Here is a 23,413-nt window from a genome sequence, read left to right on the forward strand (position 1 = left end):
TCCCGGGGCCCACGCCGAGCCAAGAGAGCCCGCAGGGCCGGGCAGCCCAGGCGCCCGCGGCCCCTGAGGAGCCGCCGCCGCGGGACGCGCAGCCGCCGCCACGGGACGCGCGGCCGCCGCCGTGGCTGAGCCCGGCCGGCTCTGATCCGCCGCGCGGCCGCTGGGCCTGAGCCTCCCGGCCGCCACGGCTCCTGCAATAAAGACGAGCCCATGACGCAGCCCTGGATTGGTCTGATATTCTGATTGTTGTCATCCTGTTCCCTTTGCTTCTCTGGAGCAGGCCTTGTGTCCTGCTTTGTCCAGGACAGCTCCATCTCCAGGGTGGCACAGAGCACAGTCTGCAGAAGGGCCCTTTGCAACAGGACTGTCCTGCTTGACTTACGGACCAGATGCTTTTTCAGGAGTTACTTGTGTATCAAGTCATCTTCAAGGCAGCACAAGGGAAAACACAGGGCAGAGAGGAAAAAGACTAATGGGCACTGCAGCTCTCCTGACTGCACTAAGGCACAGAGAGAGGAGCCCTTTCCACGTCCTGTGCCAAGGTTCCTCCAATTTGCAGTGATAAAAGTGAGTTCTATCGCAAAAAAGAGCAGCCCTGACACAGAAAAGCTGACTCCTCAGCAGCACGGGAGCAGAGCTCTTGCCCCTCACAGACAACACACAGCACAGCAGAGAAATGCATTTCATTGGGAGGGTAATTACCTGAAGAATGGAGTGGCTTTGCTCAGAGGAGTCTGTCTTCTATTTTCTCTGCACTTTGCTGTGTTTAATAGGCTCCATCTCCACCACGGTCCCCAAAACCATGGCTAACTCCTGCTGGGACCATTGGGACATCTCCTACTCGGGACGTGCTGCCCACACATTGAGGAGTCTCCTTTTCATTTCAGGAGAGTGTTATCTTCTCAGCATCATGTGCCTCGGCCGCTCCCTGGCCATCTGCCCAGCCCTGCACTAGGGGCCGCCCTGGGCAGCAGAGCCTGTGTCCAGGTGGCAGCAGCTGCCTGGGGCTCTGGCTTTCCCTCAAGTTCCTGTACTTTACTTTCTGTCAAGTTTCCTTTGTTTCCCGTGTTTTTCTTTGCAACATTAGACTTTATTTTGTAGGGTATTTACTACAGTTACTACTATTTACTACCATTTCCTACTATTTCCTCTTCTTTTTCTCTGCTGCAAGTGCTTGAGGTGTCTGGGACTTTGCAGTCCTAGGGACAGAAGGACGTGTCACCAGTGCAGGGGGATGCAGAGGGTAGATGTTGTCGAGACACAGGTGTTTGAATCTGCTGCCAATCAGGCTCAGCGCTCCTTCAACTTCATGGGAGAGGCCTGGAAGACAAGAATCCCACCCAAGGTCAGCAGCACAGGTAGGCTGAGGACACCTCCAGCCCTGCCATGGGAAGCAAGCCAGCTGCCAGAAGCCTCCTGAGCTGCATTGAAAAGTTCAGTTGGAACAGATTGGACACAGACCCTGATATCCAACCAACGTGAGCAGCTCAGATCCCCAGGCCCCACTTGGAATGGCTTTGGCCTCCAGCATGGACCCAGTTGGCTGGCAGATACTTTTCAGTCCCAATTGATCCAATATCCTTCCCAGTCAAGATGCTGAGAAGCATCCCCTATCTGCTGCTTCAAGCCCAAAGGGATCCTGCAAAAGGGGCTGCTTCAGCTCCAGCAGCCAAAGCTGCTCAAATGCATTCTCAGCCCTACAACAGAGGCTGCACGTGCCCAGGCCCAGGCCCCTTGCCACATCCCTCTGCTGGAACAGCCCAGAGCAGAACATTTTGGTAAAAGCCGTGGCCTAGCCAAGCCACTGAATCCATTTCTAATCTAATTCAAGGCCCCCAAGCTACGCTCTAGACTCTGAACAAAAAGGCTCCTCTTACCTTTGATGCCACAGACTTCATAGTCATCGACATCATGGAGTGCTGAGAGGGAAATTTTGGCCCCAGATTCTCTCCTCAAGCTGTTAATAAACTGTCCTTGTTTGCCTATCAAGTGTGTAACTGTATCCTTGATGAAAGACAAGAAAGCAAGAGTCAAGGAGAGAAATGCAGATCAAACACCACTGTGCCCTGGGGCTCGTTTTGCCCATCTTCCTGGTTCCTGCGGCTGATTTGGAGGTTGGGTTTGGACAGGCAGCTGGAACGTGACCCTCCTGCACAGGGGAAAGCACCACAACTCATCCCCTGCTCTCAGGGACTGTGAACCCTCAAAGCCTTCTGAAGGCTTTCAAAGCATCACCCTGACAGATCAGGGTGGGAAGGGATGGAGAAAAAGGACCCCAGCAACCATCCCAGGCTGTAGCCCTAACGCTGAAACCCTCGTTGGCTGGTTCTGTATCTCCCTGGGGTGGCCCTGAGATGGAAGAAGCAGGAGATGGCTGTGTAGGGCAGGGCAGGAGGCACGAGCAGGACAGTGGCTGCTTACCTTGGGCACCTCTATTTCACACACAAGGACATTGGACTGCCTGTATTTTTTCCTTCGGTGACGGTTCTGGCAACTCACTGTCTGCCCCTTGGGACCGTCTGTGTCCTCCAAGTCTATGTTAGTTGCATTTAAACCTGACAGAAAGGCGCTCATGTCAGCATTCCATTGCAGAGGTTCCATTGCACACGTAAAACTGCAGTTGTGCAGCACCAGTACAGAGGCCCCAGAGCTGCAAAACATAACAGGAGCCTCTGGTCAATCTTACACAGTCCAACGAGGCAAAGACACGCTGCTATAACTGCGGCTGCTCCTCACTGCTGCCTGATGACTGCTGCTGAGACCCTGCAGTGAAGGAGAGGGGCAGAGCCCAGCTCTGCTGCAGAGTCCTGCTGCTCCAGCCGCTTTTCCCATCAGAGCCTGCAGCAGCTGCTGGACACAACTAACGAAACCAGCAGCTTCTGGATGGGGAACTGGCAGGGCTCAAACCTGCCCACTGCTGCTGCTGCCGGGGTTGGTGCCACTGAAAGGGCCCTGAAGGTGGGATAAAAATGGCCCCATGTCAGGGCAGCGCAGCAGCGCTTGTTCCTGAGCCCATCTGTGTCAGGATGCAGTTGCAAAAGTGCTGAGACCAGGTGTAGATGCACGACAGGCCACAGCACTCAACCGTGGGCTGCCCCTGTCAGCAGCAAGTCATGAGTGTCCTGCTGGAGGAGGGGGGATTTTGGGGTCCCCTCCGTACCTTGGAGGCGGAAGGTGAAGACGTTACTGCTGAGGAGGCGCCGGCACATCGTGTTGACACAGGCTGGCACCGCCTGAACGGCCAAACCAAACAGCCCATGGAAACGGGCGGCAGCAAAGGCGAAACCCTGCAGCTCCAGGGCCTCGACCAACCACTGCTCCAGCACCGAGATTTTGGGAGGAAACTGAGGGCAGGGGGCACCCTAAAACCCCCACTAGACACCCCAAAACACTCCCCAAGACTCGTCTGGGTCTCAAAACAACTCAGAAGGCCCCAAACCCCCACTCAAAGCTGAGCGTTTGCTCTGGCACTGACATGTTTAACACCAGGGGAGGGGCTCAGGGTTAGAAGGGGACCCAAAACCCACCAAGACTCCTCAATATTTCCAAACACCCCAAAATGCCTCCTTCCCCCTGTCAGTTTTTTTTTGGCTTATGAAGCCCCAGAAGTCCCTCCCCACACCACAAAATGCTTGTGGCAAAATCCTCCTCCATGTTCCTCCCCTGCTGTGCCCCCTCCCCACCATCAGCGGGTCCTGGCTGAAGAAGCCCCTCACGCTGCCGCTGCTGCAGCCGATGCTCAAGGTGCTGCCGTTGGGCTGCTGGGTGCAGGGCAGCCCCGGACGATAGCAGGACAGCAACCCTGGGCTTGGGGGGGTCCTACATTAAGGGGGGGGGTCTTGGCCAGCCAGCCGATCCCTCGCCACACCAGACCTGCCCCCTCCCATGCGCAAGGCGGCGTGTCCGAGTGGCAGCAGCGCTCTGAGAGCACTCAGAGCTCGGAAAGGCTGGCGAGTGCCCAGGGACATGGTCCCATAGTGCTGAGACTGGGGGGGCAGAGAGTGTGTGTGGGGGTCACACAGGGGACCCCTCCCCACACAAACCAGCCCGGGAGCTCCCAGTGCCTCCCAGAAGATCCTAGTTGACCCCTCAGGAGTCGCTTGTCTCTCTCAGTAGTCCCCAGAAGGCTCTAATAGTTCCCCAGTAGCTCCCAGTTTTCCCCCAGAAACTCCCAGTGCTCCCCAGTATTTCCCAGTTCACTTCCAGTAGCCGCCAGTTCCCCCCAGTTCACCTCTCTGTAGCCCCTTGTCCCTCCCAATAGCCTCCGGAAGCCCCAGATAGGCCCCAGTAACACCCAGGACTTCCCAGTTCACACTCAGTAACTTCCAGTACTTCCCAGTGCCTCCCAGTAGCCTCCAGTTCATCCCTTAGTAGCCCCAAATAGCTCCCCAGTAAGTCTTTTCACCTCCAGTAACACCCAGTACTTCCCAGTAGCCTCCAGGGCAGCCCAGTGACTCCCAGTTCACCCATTAGTAGCCCCTTGCGCCTCCCAAAGAGCCCCCCCAGTAACTCCCAGTCACCCCCACTAACACCCAGTTCCTCCCAGTAGCCCACAGAGCCTCCCGATAGCCCCAAACCGCTCGAGGGGGGGTCTCTGGGGGTCTCTGGTGCTGGCTGAGGCGCAGTCCTTAGCTCAGTGTGCCCATCCACAGCTCAGGGCCTTGTGTCACAGTCACGAAGCTTCTCCTGCTGTTCCAGCGGCGCTTCCCCTGTGTCAGCGTGTGCCCGGCACCCCGCGTCCCGTCCCTGCCCACCACACAGCACACGCCGGCCCCGGCCTCTCGCCCCCTGCCCTGCAGGGAGCCCTCCACACTGACAAGGGCCCCCTGAGCTCAGCCTTCTCCTCTGCAGGGCCGCAGCCTTTGCTGCCCACAGCCATGTGCCGGCCCCTCAGCACTCACCCCTGGGGGCCTGTGTCCAGCAGCTCCCGTCTCTCTCGCCCTGCCTCTGCCTCTGCCTGTGGCTCAGGGGCTTTGCAGAGCCCGCCCTGAGGCTCCGCCGCCTCTGATTGGCTGCAGGCCTGTCACCGCCTTGCGCTGGGCCCGCCCTCCCTGAGGCGCCGCGGCCTCCGATTGGCTGCGCTCACACGTCCATCAGGGCCGTGCCCGCCTGCTGCGCTGCCATTGGCTGTGCGGGGCTCTGGCTCCCCTCTGGGCAGCCGTTGTCGGGCTCTGAGGGCTCCTGTGGCCGCAGCAGGCGGCTGGGACCCTCAGCATGGGGCTGCTGGGCCTCAAGCGCAGGCTGTGTGCAGGGGCACGAGGGGCTGGGTGCTGCCCGTGACGCTTTGGGCCCTGAGAATGGCAGCAGGAAGGCCGCTCTCCCATCGTCCCCGGCAGGTGCCCCGTGCCGGTCCTGCCATCCCTGACACGGCTCTGGAGCTGAGGCCAGGGGCTCCCAGTGTGACCTGGGCGCGGGTTTGCGATGCGGACCCTGAGGAAGCTGCTGTACTACCTGGCTTATGAGGCCGAGGTGCGTGAATTCGAGCGCGAGCACGGCTGGGAAGCACTGCTCGACCCTGAGAGCTGGCACAGTGCCGTGGGGCTGCTGGCCAGGTGAGAGCCCCCTTCTCTCTGCTCCCTCCAACATTTGTCCCCTGCAAACAGGACACCCCCGCAAATGCCCTTGGTGCTGGCTGAGAGGGGCTTGTCACCAAGGGCTGGCCCGGCAGACTGGAGAAGCCTGGCAGAGGTGGGTGCCCAGGAGCAGACACCCCCCAAAGCACCAGCGTCCCCTCCCGTGGGGCCTGGGCTGAGGGCTCGGGATGGGGCGTCCGTCCCAGGGCCAGGCAGGATGCAGCGAGGGCCAGAGACAGAGCCGGGGGGACGACTGGCCCGTGGGCAGCAAAAGAGTGTCGTCAGGAGGCTTTGGGGCAGGAAGGGTGCTTTTTGCTGGTCTTGGGCACTGCCTTTCTCCTGAGAAGTCCAGCCCTCAGCTAGTCAGTCCAGGGCCTTGCCCACCTTAGCGGTGCCCTTTTTCCCCCCACCCCCTGCCCGAGAGATGTGTGGTGCCGCGAGGGGCTCATGTTAGAAACTGATTCACTGCCTGGTGAATCTGCTGAGCAGGGAGCAGCCTTGCTGGGAGGTCCCTGCCAGGGCGTTCCTGGTCGAGGTGAGCCTGGTTGCTGGGAGGAGATGGGGGGGAGAGCAGTCAGTGGGGCAGAGGGTGAGTACTCGGTGTGTTTCAGTTCCTGGCCTGCCCTGACATGAGCCCTGTGATGAACGCGCCCTGCAGCTGGAACCGAGGTACCTGGGGAGCGAGAGCAGCGTGATGCGGTGCCTGGTGCTCAGAGCCGTCATCGCCCTCTGCCACGAACCCGCGATGGTGAGCAAGGGGCAGCCGGCCGGAGCCGTGCTGGGGGCCTGGAGCTGGGTGAGGGGAACTGGGGGCTGGGGGCACACAGCTGGGGCTTGGCTGTGCCTTGGGAGCTCTGGCAGCTGCTCCAGGCCTGTTGTAACAGTGCAAGCAACATTCATCCCAAGATGTAGAGAAGCTAGGTAATGCACGTGCAGAGACATACACGGGCAATGTAATGCCACCAACAGTGTTGACTCAAACCCACCCTTCCTTTGCTAGCTACTTCCTTAGATGCTGCTTTCACCCCTGTGATCACCCAGGGCCCAATTGATAACCTTGCAGCAGCTGTTTCTGATAATTGGAAGTAGCTTGCCAGTTGCATTAACTTGTCCCTACCATCTTTATTCAAGCTGGCTGGTCCATGTCACATTTGTGCCTACAAATCCACTGCTGAGCTGCTGTTCCCACCACACTCAAGAAAGAGAATATGATTTCTATTTGCTGGTGAAAGCAACACAGGGAATGGGTTTGTCTGTTTTGGGTTCCCTTGGTTAAATCCCTTCCTTCGGATTCCCCGGAGATGGGCAGAGAGGAACCTCCTGAGGTTCAACAAGGACAAGTGCAGAGTTCTGTAGCTGGGAAGGAACAACCCCCTGCACCAGATCAGGCTGAGGATTGACCTGCTGGAGAGCAGCTCTGCAGAGAGAGACCTGACAGTGCTGGCTGGTAAGAAACTGAATATGAGGCAGCAGCATGCCCTCGTGGAGAAGAAGCCAATGGCATCCTGGGGGCATCAAGCAGAGTGTGGGCAGCAGGGCGAGGGAGGTTCTGCTCCCCCTCTACTCTGCCATGGTGAGGCCTCATCTGGAGTCCTGTGTCCAGGTCTGGGCTCCTCAGCTCCAGGGAACTTCTGCAGAGAGGCCAGTACAGGGACCACAAAATGATCAGGGAACTGGAACATCTTCCTCATGAGGAAAGGCTGCGGGACCTGGGGCTGTTTAGTCTGGAGAAGAGGAGACTGAAGGGAGACCTTATTAACATTGACAAATATCTAAAGGGTGGGTGTCAGGAGGTCAGGCCGTCTCTTTTCTCTGTTGTGGCTAGCAACAGGACAAGGGGTAATGGGATGAAGCTGCAACACAACAAGTTCCATTGAAACAAAAGAAAAAACTCTTTTACTGAGAGGTGAGGGAGCCCTGGCCCAGGCTGCCCAGGGAGGGTGGGGAGGCTCCTTCCTTGGAGGTCTTCAAGACCCACCTGGACATGTTCCTGTGTGCCCTGATCTAGGTGGGAGCTGCTTCTGCAGGGGCTTGGACTGGATGATCTCTAAAGGTCCCTTCCAACCCCCACCATTCTCTGATTCGATTCTATGATTCTGTGAAATCTCTCAAGTCTGGTACCTGGTTCAGGCATTAAAGGTGTCCCGCCTGGGAAGCCTGCTTCCCTTTTCCTTGCAGGTGCTATTTAGAGCATACACAGTTGCTTTTTGAAAGCAAAACCATCACAATAAAACCCCAAAGAAACAGCTGGGTGATTTCCCTTCCCCAGTGCTGGCCACTCTGCAAGGTGATGGCCGGCAGCACTCTCAGGGTGCAGGGCTGGGCCCAGGACAGGCCTTTTGCAGGCACCACACTTCTGGAGGCTCCTGCTAGTGCAGTTCCTGGGCACTGCTCAAGAAATGAGGGCACTTGTCCATAATTGCTAGTTTTGGTGTCCCCCCGTCACTCGGTCTGGCTCCCTGCCCTCATCTTTCACCTCCTCCCTCTCGGTCTTTAGCCCATCACTGTTTTTTTCTTTCTCTTTCTCTGTAGGACTCCTTGTCTGTATTTTCTAACCCCTCCCTGTGTGTCCTACATCCTGTTGCTGTTTTTCCTTTCTCCTCTCCTGCTCCCTGTCCTTTGCCTTTTTCTATCACCACGTTGTGCTTCCTGGCCTTACTTTCCCTCTCCCCCCCACAGCCTGTCCCCACTTTCCTCCCCATCTCTCTTGCTCAGCTGGCTGGAACTTGTCTCTTCTCTCCGGGCCTCCATCCTGCTCCTCACCCCCTTTTAGCTCTTCCTCTGACTCTCTCAGGCCATCGCTGTTCCACCCTCTTGCGCCTCCTTCTGCTGATCCACATCCCTCTGGTCCTTGCTCTCTCTGGATGCTTTGCTTTTCCTCCCCTCCCTTTCTCTGTCCTTCCCTATTCCCTTCTGTCCTAATCCCTGTCCCAGTTCTCTGGCACTCCACTCTCCTGCTGCCTTTTCTGTCTCTCTGCCCCCCTGTCCCTCTCCCTGCCTGTGTCTGTGTATCGCATGTCCTCCTTTCTGCCCTTCCAATCCTCTCTCTGTCCCTCTTTCCTGCTCTTTAGTGTTCTTTTTCCTCCTGCACTCCCTGTCTCCTTAAGCTCCATCCCTTTCCTGCTCCAGCTGTGGCCTGGCTGAGGTGAGGGCTCAGGCCAGCCAGGCCCTTGGGCAGCTGTGGGGTGTCTCCTGCCTGCTGCCCACCCAGGGCTGGTGATGGGACCTCCAAGCTGGAGCTGGGCCTGGCTGGGACAGCCGTGGGGGTGACCCGAGAGCTGGGGAGGGGCAGGAGATGGAGTCAGAGGCCCCGGGCACAGGCCCCGGGTACCCCAGCTGCCAGAGCCCCCGGAGCCGCCCCAGCATTTCAGTCTGACAGCAGCAGTGTGTGGTGCTGGTCACTCTGGCAGGGCTTTCACTCCATTTCCCTTCTCCCCACAGGTGCTGGGCCAGAGGTTTCGCAGGCACAGCCCGGCCGGGAGCTCGCCGATCTGGCTGTGCCGCTGCTTTGGCAGCCGCCGCGGGGTAGGAGGGGACAAAAGCTCTGCCTTGCTGGCTGCAGAGGGGCAAGTTGACAGACCCAGGTAGGGACCCTGGCTGTGACGCCAACCTGATGTTCTTCAGGAGTGAAAAACACAGTGTAGTGTTGGCTGGGGGTTGTTGTTCTGGTATCTCTGGGATTGATGTGACCTTTCATAGGCAGTTGTTGGGATTTCAGCAGACATTTCCAGTTCAGCCCGTGCTGACTGCTGCCCTGAGGTGCAGCTGCTGAGCTGCTGTTCCCACCACGCTAGAGAAAGAGAATATGGTTTCTGTTTGCTGGTGAAAGCAACACAGGGGATGTTTTTGTCTGTGTTGGTTTCCCTTGGTCAAATCCCTTTCTTCGGGTGCCTTCGTTTCCCTCAGTCATGTGTGTGACTGATCCCAGCAGCCCAGTGACTCTCCTGTGTGGGGTGTGGAATCCAGCTGTGCATTTGCGGAAGGGAGATGGGGGACACATGCCCTTGTAAACACGGTCATAAGAGGCATCAGCAGTTGATTTTCGGAAATGATCTTTACAACTTTCCTGTTGTTCCTTTTTGGATCTTTTTCTCATGATCACTGTTCACGTCCTTTCGACATGGCATTGGTAGTGCTGCGTCTCTTCCTAACCTTGGGGAATTTCAGTCAGCTCTGTTGGGAGTGTTTTGTTTGTGTTCCATTGAGCTTGTGGAGGAAACCTCAGGAGAGGTGAGTAACCACAATTAAAACAAGGAGGTAAGATTCAGCCAAGTCAGAAGTGCTTGATGTATTCGTAGGATGGACTTCCTGGGATGCTTGCACAGCCTGTTTGAGTTTGTCTCTGACTGGGACGTATAGTCTTGGAGAAAGGAGCATGGCTCAGAAATGTGCTTCCACCTGAACTCACTTGGATCATCGGTGCTGCAGAGCCCAGGTTGTGGTTTTTGGGTCAGTCCAGTTCCTGTGTGTGTGAGCCAACATCCAGACTTGACAAGGTAGTAGTGGTGAGGCACAGTGCAGCTGGAGCTCTTAGCCAGGCTGGTAATTCATCTGCAGAGCCAAGTCTAAACTACCAAGGTGTAATACAGAGCACTGTGTGGAGAACTACTGCAAAGGCCTTCCAAAGCCCATGACTGAGCGGCAGTCTGAAGTACTTTTGGGTTACTGTTTGTGTGTTGGCAGTCTCCAGCTGTCCTTTTGTGATTGCCTCTTCTCTCCATTTCTCTACAAAGAGAGTGTTTCTGCTGAGAGTGCCTCGGTGGTGAAGCACTCCATGCCAGGCAAAGATCTAGCTCAATGCCATCATGACATTCAGCTCAAAGTCAGCAGCAGCCTTGCTGTTTTCTGTCTAGTGCATCTAAATCCCCTGGCATGTCTTGTGTCAGCTTGTTGTATGAAGGTGAATTTAAAACAGGGACGCTATTTTCTTTACTTTTCCTGCTCCTGGGTGTTCAGTCAGTGTGTGTAAACCATTAGAATGAAATGCAGGGCTTCAGGAGTAGGGATTTGACCCATGGTGGAAATGAGTTTCTGGAGAGCTTTTCCTAAGGATTTCAAAGACATGATTTTCCTCTCAGAGACAGAGGTGTCACAGATGCATTACCAGCCGTTGTCCTCAAGATGCACTTTTGATCCTTGTAATGTGGTCTGCTGTCTTCAGCAAGACACCTGCTTGCTCTTGGTTTCCCTTCTTCAGTTGGTAATGCACAAGACAGTAATCTCCTGTTCTGAGGGACCTTTCCTGTGCAACAGCAGTGCTTTAGTATCTGTGAAAGGAGCTCATAGTTCTAGTCCAGTTCAATTCTCCTCAGTACCTGTTTGTATGACAACAACCTGTTCGATTGCAGGTCTGGTTTAGGGTGCACCCCTCTAAGTGGGATTGCAGTCAGTTACTCTTGCCACACGTGGGTGTGTGAGGCTTTTGGGTCTGTTGCAGTTTTGTTCTCTTTCTATTCTAGTGAGTGCTTTGGGGGCGGCGGGCGCGGGGCCTCAGGGCCCTGCTCTTTGGGGCTCATCTCTTGGGACAAATGAAGGTTTTGCTGCTTGTGTTTGATTCCCAGACCTGAAGATGTCTTGCAGCCTGCAGCTCGTGTGTTGAGATGAGAAGTGCACGATGTTAGATGTAACATCGGGCTGTCCTGTCTGTAGCGGGGTTCTCTGAAGGGCTCTGACACTCCACATTCAGACACTTGCTCACAAACTGACTGACAGCTTTTTCTGTGCTGCCTTTGCTTTCAGAACACACCAATGAGAATGCCTTGATCCCTAAGAACTCGTCGGTTATAGACAGAAGAATGCCACCTGCAGGAGTTAAAGCCACCAGCCAAACGTCTGCTCTGTGAATATCCAAGAAACATCACGTTCTTTGGGAGGGGTTTCAGTATGTTCACCTTTCTTCCTGGCTGTTGGTTTGCAGAGGCATTCAGATTCTGTCTGTCTCCTTCCAGCTGCTGTTAGCTTTTCTTACCATGGAGTAGATGTGAATGGAGCTGACCCACAGCAGAGTTACACTTTTAGGCCTGCCGGGACGTAGGGTGCAAACCACAGCAATGGGAAGCTTTCAGATGATGCGCTTGGGCTTGTTCTTGCTGGTTTTCAAGACAGCAGCCTGATGAGTTGTTCTGGTTTTTCTTTACAGGGCTCCTGAGTCCCAGGACTTTGGGCTGAAAGCCTTTCAGCTGCACTGAATGTACCACGAGAGAGCAGTGTCTGTGCACAGAGAGATTTCCACAGTCACTGGACTCTGAGAACACAGCATTTTGATGTTCAGGCTTTAGAGTCTAGCTGCAAGTGCTTCATTTGAAGTTCTGATCCCTTGTGATGCTGTTCCCAGAATGAAAAGGAGTACTGGAATGCCCAGGAGTTTCATGGTGGAGGTGGATGATCCCAACACGAAGGGCGCGATGCTGACGAGCGACGGGAAAGACGCCATCCCAGCCAGTAACGCGTAAGTGGGGAGCTAATTGGACTGGCCAGAGAGTGAGCGAGAGGAACCATGTGTGTGTGTGAGAGAGAGACGGGCCAGCATCTGTCCTTGTGAGGGAGGCAGCAGTGTCAATGTATCTCAACCTTCCCATCTGTCCTCCGTTCCAAGATGAAGACAGTGCAGTCCTGCTGTTGGTGCCCCTGGAAGTTGCTTCATCTTGTAGTGTGCCCAGAACCTGCATTTCTGACCAAGAGTTCAGTGCTGTTCCTGGGGAGTCTTTCTCTTGGAAAGCTCCTTTTGCCTCTGGTTTAAGTTTCAAAGGCTTCTTGTCAACTTTCACCACTGGCTGCTGGCTGGAGATTTCCTCTGCCTTTGATCAGATGGCACGTGTGAAACCGGCTGAAGTTGTGCGGTTGCTCTGAACTGAGCAGGTGCTGCTGTGTGCTGACAAGAGTGGCTGTTTGAGAAAGGGATGGGGAGCACTTGTGGTTTTCTGTCATAGGGCTCCTTTTGCAGAAGCTGTTACAAAGACTTCCTCCTTCTCTAAAATGTGATGACTCGGAGACTAAACTCCTCGTGAGCCTGCATTTTGCACTGACCCTCTTCCAGAGCAGAGGTGGGATTCATTCCATGCATTTCCAGCTGTCAGAAAGGGATTTTACTAGTCTGAGAGGATGACTTTTCCTTTCCCAGTCTTTAATGTTTCTCTTTCCCCACCCTCCCTCTCCCCAGGGCAGCTTAGGTTCGGAAGAAGGAGGAAAAGCCAGTTGGAAGGGAAGGAAATGTTCACTGAGGTCTCCTTAGGCAAGGCTCAATGGGCTGAGGCCCAACTGGCTTCTCCAGGCCATGATCTGTTGTTAGAGAAGCTGACAGCTCCTTACAGACAATGTGGCCAGTTCAGGTCACGCTTGTTCCACACAACTGCCTCCCTTTCCGATGGGCTGTTAACACTCAAGTGCTTTGAATGCAGCTGCTCTGGGTGACCAGTCATTCTTATCAGCCTTTAGTGGGATGTGCTCATGTATCTGTCTCTGGGTTGATTTTAGGATTGACAGCCTTAGGAATCTTGTGTAGGTGAGTAGCTCCAGTGTGGCAGAGGTGAGAGCTGGCTGACAGTTGTAATGGGGCAGCAGTTGCTCAGGAGCAGGTGTCTCTTGACTAAATCTTCTCTGTGAAGACACCGTTCACCTCCTGGCAGGCGTGAGGAGGAGAGAAAGTGAAAAGGTGTAGGTGCTGGGTTTTCTGCATCTCCCTGTTCTGATTTGGGGTAAGCATTACCCCAAAGCACTTTGGAGCATATCAGTGAGAGAAATGGTCTTCATCTCCTCTTTGGTCTGTCTCGTGTAAAAGCACAGAGAGACTTTCACCCAGACTGCAGACTGGTGGCTTTTGTGAGTATTGGTCAGTTTTTGTCTCCGGAATTACGAGATCAAGGTCATTTTTAAGGAAATCTGAAACTGATGAAAGACCTTCAGAGGGGGAATGATGCTGAAGAACGTGTGTGGAATCATGTGAAAGTTATAACTTGGTGGGCTGTAGAGCCTCGGAGCGGGACAGCCAGAGCCAGTTGGGCTGAGCTGCCCTCGGGAGGACTCGGCTCCTTCTTTGGCTACTCGCCTTCCTGCTTGCTTCCAACTATCTCTCATTTGCTGCCCACTTCTCCAACCTCTTCCAAAGGTAAGGATGATCCAACTCTGTACCTCGTGATCCATCTCTAGGCTGAACTCTTGCACCTCTCTAGGCTGGCCAGGGCTATGAGTAGTGTTGCTCTGTGCTAGTTCTGATTGTGGCCCAAAAAGGAGGCACTGGGAGCTACAGAGGAGGGTTTGGGCCCAAACAGAAGCCTCAAGGCTTTTCTGAAACTTTTGCCTTCCTGTTTCTTTCCCTGTGTCTATTTGAACGTGCTGTCTGTGTGTCCTTGCTAGATGCTGCTGAGGCTGTGTGCAATGTCTCTGCGCTTCTGCAGCGTGATCCCATACGCCGTGCCCGGAGCGCTGGCACTGCTGGGCTGCTGGTGGCTCTATTCCTCCCGAAAAGCGCAGGCCAGCGACCATGAGGAACCGGCCACTGCTGCTGAGGAAGCGCTGGAGGAAGGAGGCCCAGAGAAGGAATCGTGGCCCCAGACGGAAGCCTGTGTCCCTCAGAGTCTGTGTTCCTCGTTGGAAGAGGAATGGCCAGAGGCTGACCTTCCAGAGGTGTCAGCGATGACATTTCAGCCCAGCACCTTGGAGGATGACACTGGGAGACAAGAGACAACAGGATGTGCAGGGGAAAGCAGTGTCCCTGCTGCTGTTTCTGTCCCCGTGCAGAGCACAGAGTGTCCCGACAGCGCTGCAGCCAGCCCCGCACAGGCCTCAGGCTCAGGCAGTGACGCAGAGCAGCGGCCGTCAGCAGCGCTGGCACCAACAGGAACCGGGCAGGAGCCCAGCAGTGCCCAGAGCGCCGCTGCGCTGCCGCCATCCCCGCAGGCAGAGCCCCGGGCTGAGGAAGCGCTGCCGGGTGCCGCGCGGGATGTGCCCGCTGGGCTCTGCCCGGCTGCAGCCGCCCCAGCTGATGCCCCTCCGCAGGCGGCCGGCGCTGCTGCCCCTGAGCGGGGGCTGGCGGAGGCGGCGGCAGCGGCTGAGCACACGGCTGCCAGCAGGGATGCTGCGGGGCTGCTGGCGGCGGGCAGCCATGCGCGTGGCGCGGCAGGTAAGGGCTGTGTCGGGCTGCTCGGCACCTGGCTGGGCTGGGACCACGACAAACGGCTGCTGCTCCACTTGGGGCAGTTTTGGTCAGCACTTGGACAGGACTGTCTTGCCTCTGCTGCTGGGATCACTGTGTTTGAGGGGCTGCTGCTGACCTTGGGCCTGCTCCTGTTGCATTGCCAGAGGTGGGCTGGTTTCTCCCCAGGCATCAAGGCTGTGTGATGGGATTTGACCCTTCGTGACATCCTGGGGAACCTGATGGAGGAGCATCCCCATGGAATGCGTAGCAAGTGCTTAGTGTCACCTCTCTAGGAAAGGATCTCATTGCCTGGCCTGCTGTGTGGCAGCTGCACTGTGTGGGCTGTCTGAATGCTGACCTGTGCGCCTGTCTTGCAGGTGTAAATGGCTCTGACGAGGACTCGGAGGACACAGACGGTCCCGAGTGGCAGACAGTGACCCGAAAGAAGCGCGGCCAAAGGGGAAAATCCAAAGTGGTTGTCTGGGCAATAGAGGTGCCAAAGGTAAGCAGCCACTGTCCTGCTCGTGCCTCCTGCCCTGCCCTGCGGAGACGCTTTCAGGTACCGTGGGACCCAATAGGAAGGAAGAAGAGGTGCAGAGATGGAAAGAAGAGGCATGTTAGGGAGACACCCAGGGCTGGTGGTTGCTGGAGTCCTTTTTCTCCAGCACCTTCCACCCTGATGTGTCAGGGTGGCGCTCTGAAAGCCCTCAGAAGTCTTTGAGGGTTCACAGTCCCTGAGGCAGGGAATGAGCTGTGGTGCTTTCCCCTGTGCAGGAGGGTCACGCTCCCGCTGCCTGTCCAAACCCAACCTCCAAATCAGCTGCAGGAACCAGGAAGATGGGCAAAACGAGCCCAGGGCACAGTGGTGTTTGAGCTGCATTTCTCTCCTTGACTCTTGCTTTCTTGTCTTTCATCAAGGTGATAGTTACACGTCTGATTGGCAAGCAAGGACAATTTATTAACAGCTTGAGGAGAGAGTCTGGGGCCAAAATTTTTGTGTCAGCGCCCCTGATGTCGATGACTACGAAGTCTTTCACATCAAAGGTAAGAGGAGCCTTTTTGTTCAGAGTCTAGAGCGTAGCTTGGGGGCCTTGAATTAGATTAGAAATGGATTCAGTGGCTTGGCTAGGCCACGGCTTTTACCAAAATGTTCTGCTCAGGGCTGTTCAAGCAGAAGGATGTGGAAAGTGGCCTGGGCCTGGGCACGTGCAGCCTCTGTTGTAGGGCTGAGAATGCATTTGAGCAGCTTTGGCTGCTGGAGCTGAAGCAGCCCCTTTTGCAGGATCCCTTTGGGCTTGAAGCGGAAGATAGCGGATGCTTCTCAGCATCTTGACTGGGAAGGATGTTGGATCAATTGGGGCTGAAAAGTGTCTGTCAATGAGTTGGGTCAATGCAGCTCAGGAGGCTTCTGGCAGCTGGGTTGCTTCCCATGGCAGGGCTGGAGGTGTCCTCAGCCTACCTGTGCTGCTGACCTTGGGTGGGATTCTTGTCTTCCAGGCCTCTCCCATGAAGTTGAAGGAGCGCTGAGCCTGATTGGCAGCAGGTTCAAACACCTGTGTCTCGACAACATCTACCCTCTGCATCCCCCTGCACCGGTGACACGTCCTTCTGTCCCTAGGACTGCAAAGTCCCAGACGCCTCAAGCACTTGCAGCAGAGAAAAAGAAGAGGAAATAGTAGGAAATGGTAGTAAATAGTAGTAATTGTAGTAAATGCCCTACAAAATAAAGTCTAATGTTGCCAAAGAAAAACACGGGAAACAAAGGAAACTTGACAGAAAGTAAAGTACAGGAACTTGAGAGAAAGCCAGAGCCCCAGGCAGCTGCTGCCACCTGGACACAGGCTCTGCTGCCCAGGGCGGCCCCTAGTGCAGGGCTGGGCAGATGGCCAGGGAGCGGCCGAGGCACATGATGCTGAGAAGATAACACTCTCCTGAAATGAAAAGGAGACTCCTCAATGTGTGGGCAGCATGTTCAGAGCAGGAGATGTCTCAATGGTCCCAGCAGGAGTTGGCCATGGTTTTGGGGACCGTGGTGAAGATGGAGCCCAGGTCCGAGAGGGAGAGGCTGAGGAGGAAGAAGTCCATGGGAGTGTAGAGGGGGTGGTCACAGGCTACGGCGCTGATGACGAGGCCGTTGGCCAGGAGGGCAGCCAGGGAGATGCCCAGGCACAGCCCAAAGTGCAGCAGCTGCAGCTCCCCCGTGCCTGCGAAGGGCAGGAGCAGGAGCTGGCTGCTGCAGCTGCTGTTGGGCATTTGCTGCTCCTTTGAAGGAGAGCCTTTTAAAAACAGCAAAGTGCAGAGAAAATAGAAGACAGACTCCTCTGAGCAAAGCCACTCCATTCTTCAGGTAATTACCCTCCCACTGAAATGCATTTCTCTGCTGTGCTGTGTGTTGGCTGTGAGGGGCAGGAGCTCTGCTCCCGTGCTGCTGAGGAGTCAGCTTTTCTGTGTCAGGGCTGCTCTTTTTTGGGATAGAACTCACTTTTATCACTGCAAATTGGAGGAACCTTGGCACAGGACGTGGAAAGGGCTCCTCTCTCTGTGCCTTAGTGCAGTCAGGAGAGCTGCAGCGCCCATTAGTCTTTTTCCTCTCTGCCCTGTGTTTTCCCTTGTGCTGCCTTGAAGATGACTTGATACACAAGTAACTCCTGAAAAAGCATCTGGGCCGTAAGTCAAGCAGGACAGTCCTGTTGCAAAGGGCCCTTCTGCAGACTGTGCTCTGTGCCACCCTGGAGATGGAGCTGTCCTGGACAAAGCAGGACACAAGTCCTGCTCCAGAGAAGCAAAGGGAACAGGATGACAACAATCAGAATATCAGACCAATCCAGGGCTGCGTCATGGGCTCGTCTTTATTGCAGGAGCCGTGGCGGCCGGGAGGCTCAGGCCCAGCGGCCGCGCGGCGGATCAGAGCCGGCCGGGCTCAGCCACGGCGGCGGCCGCGCGTCCCGCGGCGGCGGCTGCGCGTCCCGCGGCGGCGGCGGCTCCTCACGGGCCGCGGGCGCCTGGGCTGCCCGGCCCTGCGGGCTCTCTTGGCTCGGCGTGGGCCCCAGGAGCGGCGGCTCCTGCTGCGGCTCCTGCTGCGGCTCCTGCTGCGCGCTCTGCGGCTCCGGGCCCGGGCCATGCTGCCGCTGCCCGAGCGTGCTGCTCAGCCGCTGCCCGCACTGCCGGCTCCCTGCCCCCGGCCCGCTTTTATAGGGCTGCTGGGGCCGGGCCCTTTGTGACAGTGCCACCTTCTCTGGCCCATCCACGCTCTCGGGCACCTTCTCTCAGCACTGACGTCACCAGGGCTGCACCCGCCGCGCTGCGCGTGGGCTCCAGCGCAACGATGGTGCTGACCACAGGGCATCCTACAGGGACCGCAGGGAAAAAACACCACGACACAGCAACAGAAAGGATTGTGCAGGGCACCCGTCTTTTCTTTCTAAGCTGCTCAGGCCAGACTGAAAAAGCCCAGATGCAGCCAAGAGAGATTCAGGGGACCGGGTGGACACTGAGGGACACGAGGGGATGCTCCTGGTGAGTGCTGGAGCCGCCCCAACCACGGGCTTTAAACATTCCCCAGGGAGCTCAGTGACCAGGATGGGCAAACAGAGCCTGGGCATCAGCCAGGGCCTGGCACAGCAGCTTGTGCGGCAGGCGGCACAGGCAGGGCGAGCAGGGAGGACGGGCAGGCAACGATTTCAGTCCAGCATCTGACACCGTCTCCCACAGCATCCTGGCCACAAAACTGAGACAGTGTGGGCTGGATGATCAGGTGGTGAGGTGGGTTGTGAACTGGTTGAAGGGAAGAAGGCAGAGAGTGGTGATCAGCAGGTCAGGATCTAGTTGGAGGCCTGTGACTCCCGCAGGGGTCGGTGCTGGGACCAGTACTGTTCAGTCTCTTCATTAATGACCTTGCTGAGGGAACAGAGGCACTGTCAGCAAGTTTGCTGACGATACTAAACTAGGGGCAGTAGCTGCCAGCCCAGAGGCTGTGCTGCCATTCAAGCAGACCTGGACAGGCTGGAGGGTTGGGCAGAGAAAAATCTCATGAAGTTCAACAAGGGCAAGTGTAGAGTCTGGCATCTGGGCAAGAACAACCCCATGTACCAGTACAGGTTGGGGAATGAACTCGGAGAGAAGTGTAGGGGAAAGGGTGCTGAGGGTGCCAGTGGGCATCAGGATGAGCATGAGCCAGCAATGGGCCCTCGTGGCCAAGAATTCCAATGGCATGTTGGGGTGGATTAGAAGGGCTGTGGGCAGTAGTTGGAGAGAGGTTCTGCTCCCGCTCTCCTCTGCCCTTGTGAGACCACATCTGGAATATTGTATCTGCTCTGGGCCCCTCAGTTCCAGAAGGACAGGGAGCTGCTGGAGAGAGTTCAGCACAGGGCCACAGAGATGATGAAGGGAGTAGAGCATCTCCCTTGTGACGAAAGGCTGAGGGAGCTGGGTGTCTTCAGCTTGGAGGAGAGGAGACTGAGAGGTGACCACAGGAATGTTTACAAATCCATCAAGGGTGAGTGTCAGGAGGATGGAGCCAGGCTGTGCTCAGTGATGACCAACGATAGGACAAGGGGCAATGGCTACAAACCGGAAGAGAAGAGGTTCCAAAGAGACACAAGGAAACACTTCTTCCCTGTTGAGGTGAGGGAGCACTGGAAGGGGATGCCCAGATGGGCTGTGGAGGCTCCTTCTCTGGAGACATTCCAAACCCACCTGTGTAACCTACTCTAGTTAGTCCTGCTCTGGCAGGGGAGTTGGACTGGATGAGCTTTCGAGGTCCCTTCCGACCCTTAAGATTCCGTGTAACTACAAATAAGTGTGAGGCACTGGTGGCAAGGGACTTGGATGAGCAAGCTCCAGAAAGCGAAACCCCAGCAAACAATTCACCATCAGCTGCTCCACCAGCAACAGGTAATGGGCACCGTAGAAAGAAGCGACGGGTGCTCATGATGGGTGACTCATTACTAAGAGGCATTGGGTGGTGGTTTAGCCCAGGGCCCACCAAGTCATAAAATCACTGCCCGTCCCAAACTGGACAGGAGAGAGAGAGAGAGAGATAACAAATGGCTTGTGAGTTCAGATAAGGATGGAGAGATCACTCAGCAATGAGCATCACAGGCAGAACAGAAACAACTTGGGGAGAAAAAGGTGTGATTTATTAAAGGAACAATAAGAGCAGGGAGGTGAGAAATAAAACCATCTTAAAAAAACCTCCTGCCACCCCTCCTCTTCCCAGGACTCTCCTTCCTTGCCCCCCCAGCAGCGCAGGGGATGGGGAGTGGGAGTTGGGGTCAGTTCATTATAGATGCACTTTGATGCTGCTGCTTCTCAGGGGGAGGCCTCCTGACACTTGCCACTGCTGCACTGTGGGCTCCCTCCCACGGGAGACAGTCCCTCCCCAACTGCTCCAGCGTGGCTCCTTGCCGTGGGCTGCAGCTCCTCCCCAACTGCTCCAGCCTGGGGCCTGCCACAGGGGCAGCTCCTCACTCCCTGCCCCAGCGAGGGTCACACATCAGGAGAGCAGTCCTTCAGGGACAGACTGCTCCAGCCCGGATCCATCACAGGTTCACAAGTCCTGACAGCAAACAGGCTGTGTCGTGGTGTTTTTTCCCTGCGGTCCCTGTAGGATGCCCTGTGGTCAGCACCATCGTTGCGCTGGAGCCCACGCGCAGCGCGGCGGGTGCAGCCCTGGTGACGTCAGTGCTGAGAGAAGGTGCCCGAGAGCGTGGATGGGCCAGAGAAGGTGGCGCTGTCACAAAGGGCCCGGCCCCAGCAGCCCTATAAAAGCGGGCCGGGGGCAGGGAGCCGGCAGTGCGGGCAGCGGCTGAGCAGCACGCTCGGGCAGCGGCAGCATGGCCCGGGCCCGGAGCCGCAGAGCGCGCAGCAGGAGCCGCAGCAGGAGCCGCCGCTCCCGGGGCCCACGCCGAGCCAAGAGAGCCCGCAGGGCCGGGCAGCCCAGGCGCCCGCGGCCCGTGAGGAGCCGCCGCCGCCGCGGGACGCGCAGCCGCCGCCGCGGGACGCGCGGCCGCCGCCGTGGCTGAGCCCGGCCGGCTCTGATCCGCCGCGCGGCTGCTGGGCCTGAGCCTCCTGGCCGCCACGGCTCCTGCAATAAAGACGAGCCCATGACGCAGCCCTGGGCTGGGTGTCCTTGGTGCTGGGGCTGGGCCAGGGGGGGACACGCCCTAGGGAAGAAGCCTGAAGCCGGCAGCTCGGCACTTTGGCACTTTGACAGTTGCATGGCAAGGGGATGGGGCGGGATGGGAGTGCCCAGGGAGAGCCCCAGGGCTGATGGACAAGAGCTGCAACACAAGTAGTCTCACCGAAGGAAAAGCCTCTTTAGAGGAAGGCTGAGGGAGCCCTGGCACAGGCTGCCCCAGGAGCCTGTGGACGCTCCTGCTCTGCAGGTTCTCAGGCCCGGCCTGGACACCTTCCCGTGTGACCTGATCTAGTTGGGAGCTTTAGCAGAGGGCTTGCCTAGATGATCTCTAGAGGTCCCTTCCAGCTCCTACCACTCTGTGATTCTGTCACAGCTCCCACATCACAGGAGCTGGCAAGGGAGCACTTTGCTGGCTGACAGGCTCCCCTGGGACCTCTCTAGAGGAGTAGGAGAGCTGTGGCTGGGGGCTTTCTTCTGATCTGGGGCTCTTTAGTCTGGAGGGGACTGAGGGGGGATCTCATTGATAGTTACAAACGTCTACATGGTGGGTGTCAGGAGGCTGGGCTTTCCCTTTTTCCTGGTGTAGGCAGTGTCAGGACAAGAGGTCATGGAAAGAAGCTGGAACAACAAAAGTTCCATTGAAATGTAAGGAAAACAATGTTTCCCTGTGAGGTGAGGGAGCCCTGGCCCAGGCTGCCCAGGGAGGGTGTGGAGGCTCCTTCCTTGGAGCTCTCTGAACCTCTATGGACACGTTCCTGACAGAGATGGACCTGCTTTAGCAGGGGGGTTGGACTAGATGATCTCTGCAGGTCCCTTCCAACCCCACCATTCTGTGATTCCGTGATTCCCTGACCATGGCCAGCTTTGAAGAATGGCTTGTTCACGTCAAAGCTGGCATCACAAACCCAGTCACAAGGTGTCCATCCTACTCCTGTAGAGGGGTCCCACGGCAGCCTTTATTTGAGTCTGGGCTGAGCAGACTGACTGCACACGAATGAGGAGAGCTCCCACCTTCGTTTTTCCTGTAGAATAAGCGTTCCTACTCTCCTCTCTCGGTCAAGCACTGGAGTCTGTTTTGCTCAGGACCGTCACTGGCAGCGAGCCCTCCCTGCCCTTGTCTCCATCCACAACAACCTTGGTGATCTTTTTACTGCCCTTTCGCTGGGGCCTCTGCCATCCTAACGAGGGTGGGGGTGGATGTGGGCACCGAGCAAGAGACTGTCATGCTGCTACTGGGCTGGTTGGGCCAAACCACCACACACACACACCCCCCCTACTGCTCTCACCAGTTGCCCCCAACAGAGGACACTAAACCTGAGGACTTGTAGTTCCCACTCAGATGCTCTGGCATTCGGACCTCCATCTGTACCTAGAGCAGAGAGATCCCTTGCCCTAGAAAGCACTTGGATGTGCAGGTATTGGGAAAGCAGGACAGGCTGTGGTGATCAGCTGCAAGGCAAGGCCACAGAAGTGGACTGATCAGCCCCCTGTGTACGTGTGACCTGCTTCTTTCAACCCCTTTTCTCTCTGTTTTCCCACCTCTGCTCCTCCAGAAACCACCTGATCTCACCCTTTGCCTTGGTTTGGTCCTTTCCTACACATCCCATGGCAAGATCCGCGAGGCAGCAGCAGCCATCCTGAGTTGCCACGGCCATGCTGGTGTAATAAATAATACAGAGTGTGTATTGATCATAATATAGAGTGTGTATTGACCATAATATAGAGTGTTTATTGATCATAATAAATATAGTATTTAAAATAATAAGAGTTTAAGAAAAATATGTGTTAGGTGTGACAAACTTAATATGGAGTGTTTTAGAGAGATAAGTGTTTTAGAGAGAGATAAGGTCAGCTCTCAGTTCTGTTTGTTTATAGATATCTAGGGGTGGACCGTGAAAATGGGCTATGGGGACACTGTGATAGTGCTTAAAAATAAGTAATCGAGAGGGAACAGGAGTACTGCTGGACCCCAAAAATGCCCAAATTAGGAATACCGGGACATCCGATCTACAGCAAATGCAGAGGAATACGGACCAAATTGGGAATATCAGGACATCCCATCTACAGCAAATGCAGAGGAAAAAGAACTTTAAATCCTAAGGATGACCAATGAAGATCTCCGACGTAAAAGCTGGACATTTCGGAACCCAATCATGGACTATGTTCAGGCGTGTGGACAGCATTGAAATCTTATATAAGGCGGGAAATAGAAGGCCAAAGTGTGCCGTGGCGGAACTACTGTGTTTCCCCGGTCACCCAGCGCTGTTTTGCTCATTTGCCGCTTGCTAAATGTCTTTATTTTATGTTAAACATTAATTAATAAATTCCTTTATAGAAGAAAACAGATGTGACAACTTTTTCGTCCGTAACAGATGTAGATTCAGAATCTCTCAGCTGTCTGCCACTGGTCCCCCCTGCTCTGCTGGCTCCAACTAATGATAATTTGGCTTATGTGTTTGTTTTAACAATAGGTTCTTAATTCTCTTATTGACAAATCCAAAATGTCATACAAAGAGAAATGGATAATCTGAAGGGCAATGTATTTGTCAGCATCCGTTTCCGTTCCCA

This window comes from Colius striatus, chromosome 17 (genome assembly GCF_028858725.1).
Source record: "Colius striatus isolate bColStr4 chromosome 17, bColStr4.1.hap1, whole genome shotgun sequence".
In the NCBI taxonomy this organism is placed as follows: Eukaryota; Metazoa; Chordata; class Aves; order Coliiformes; family Coliidae; genus Colius; species Colius striatus.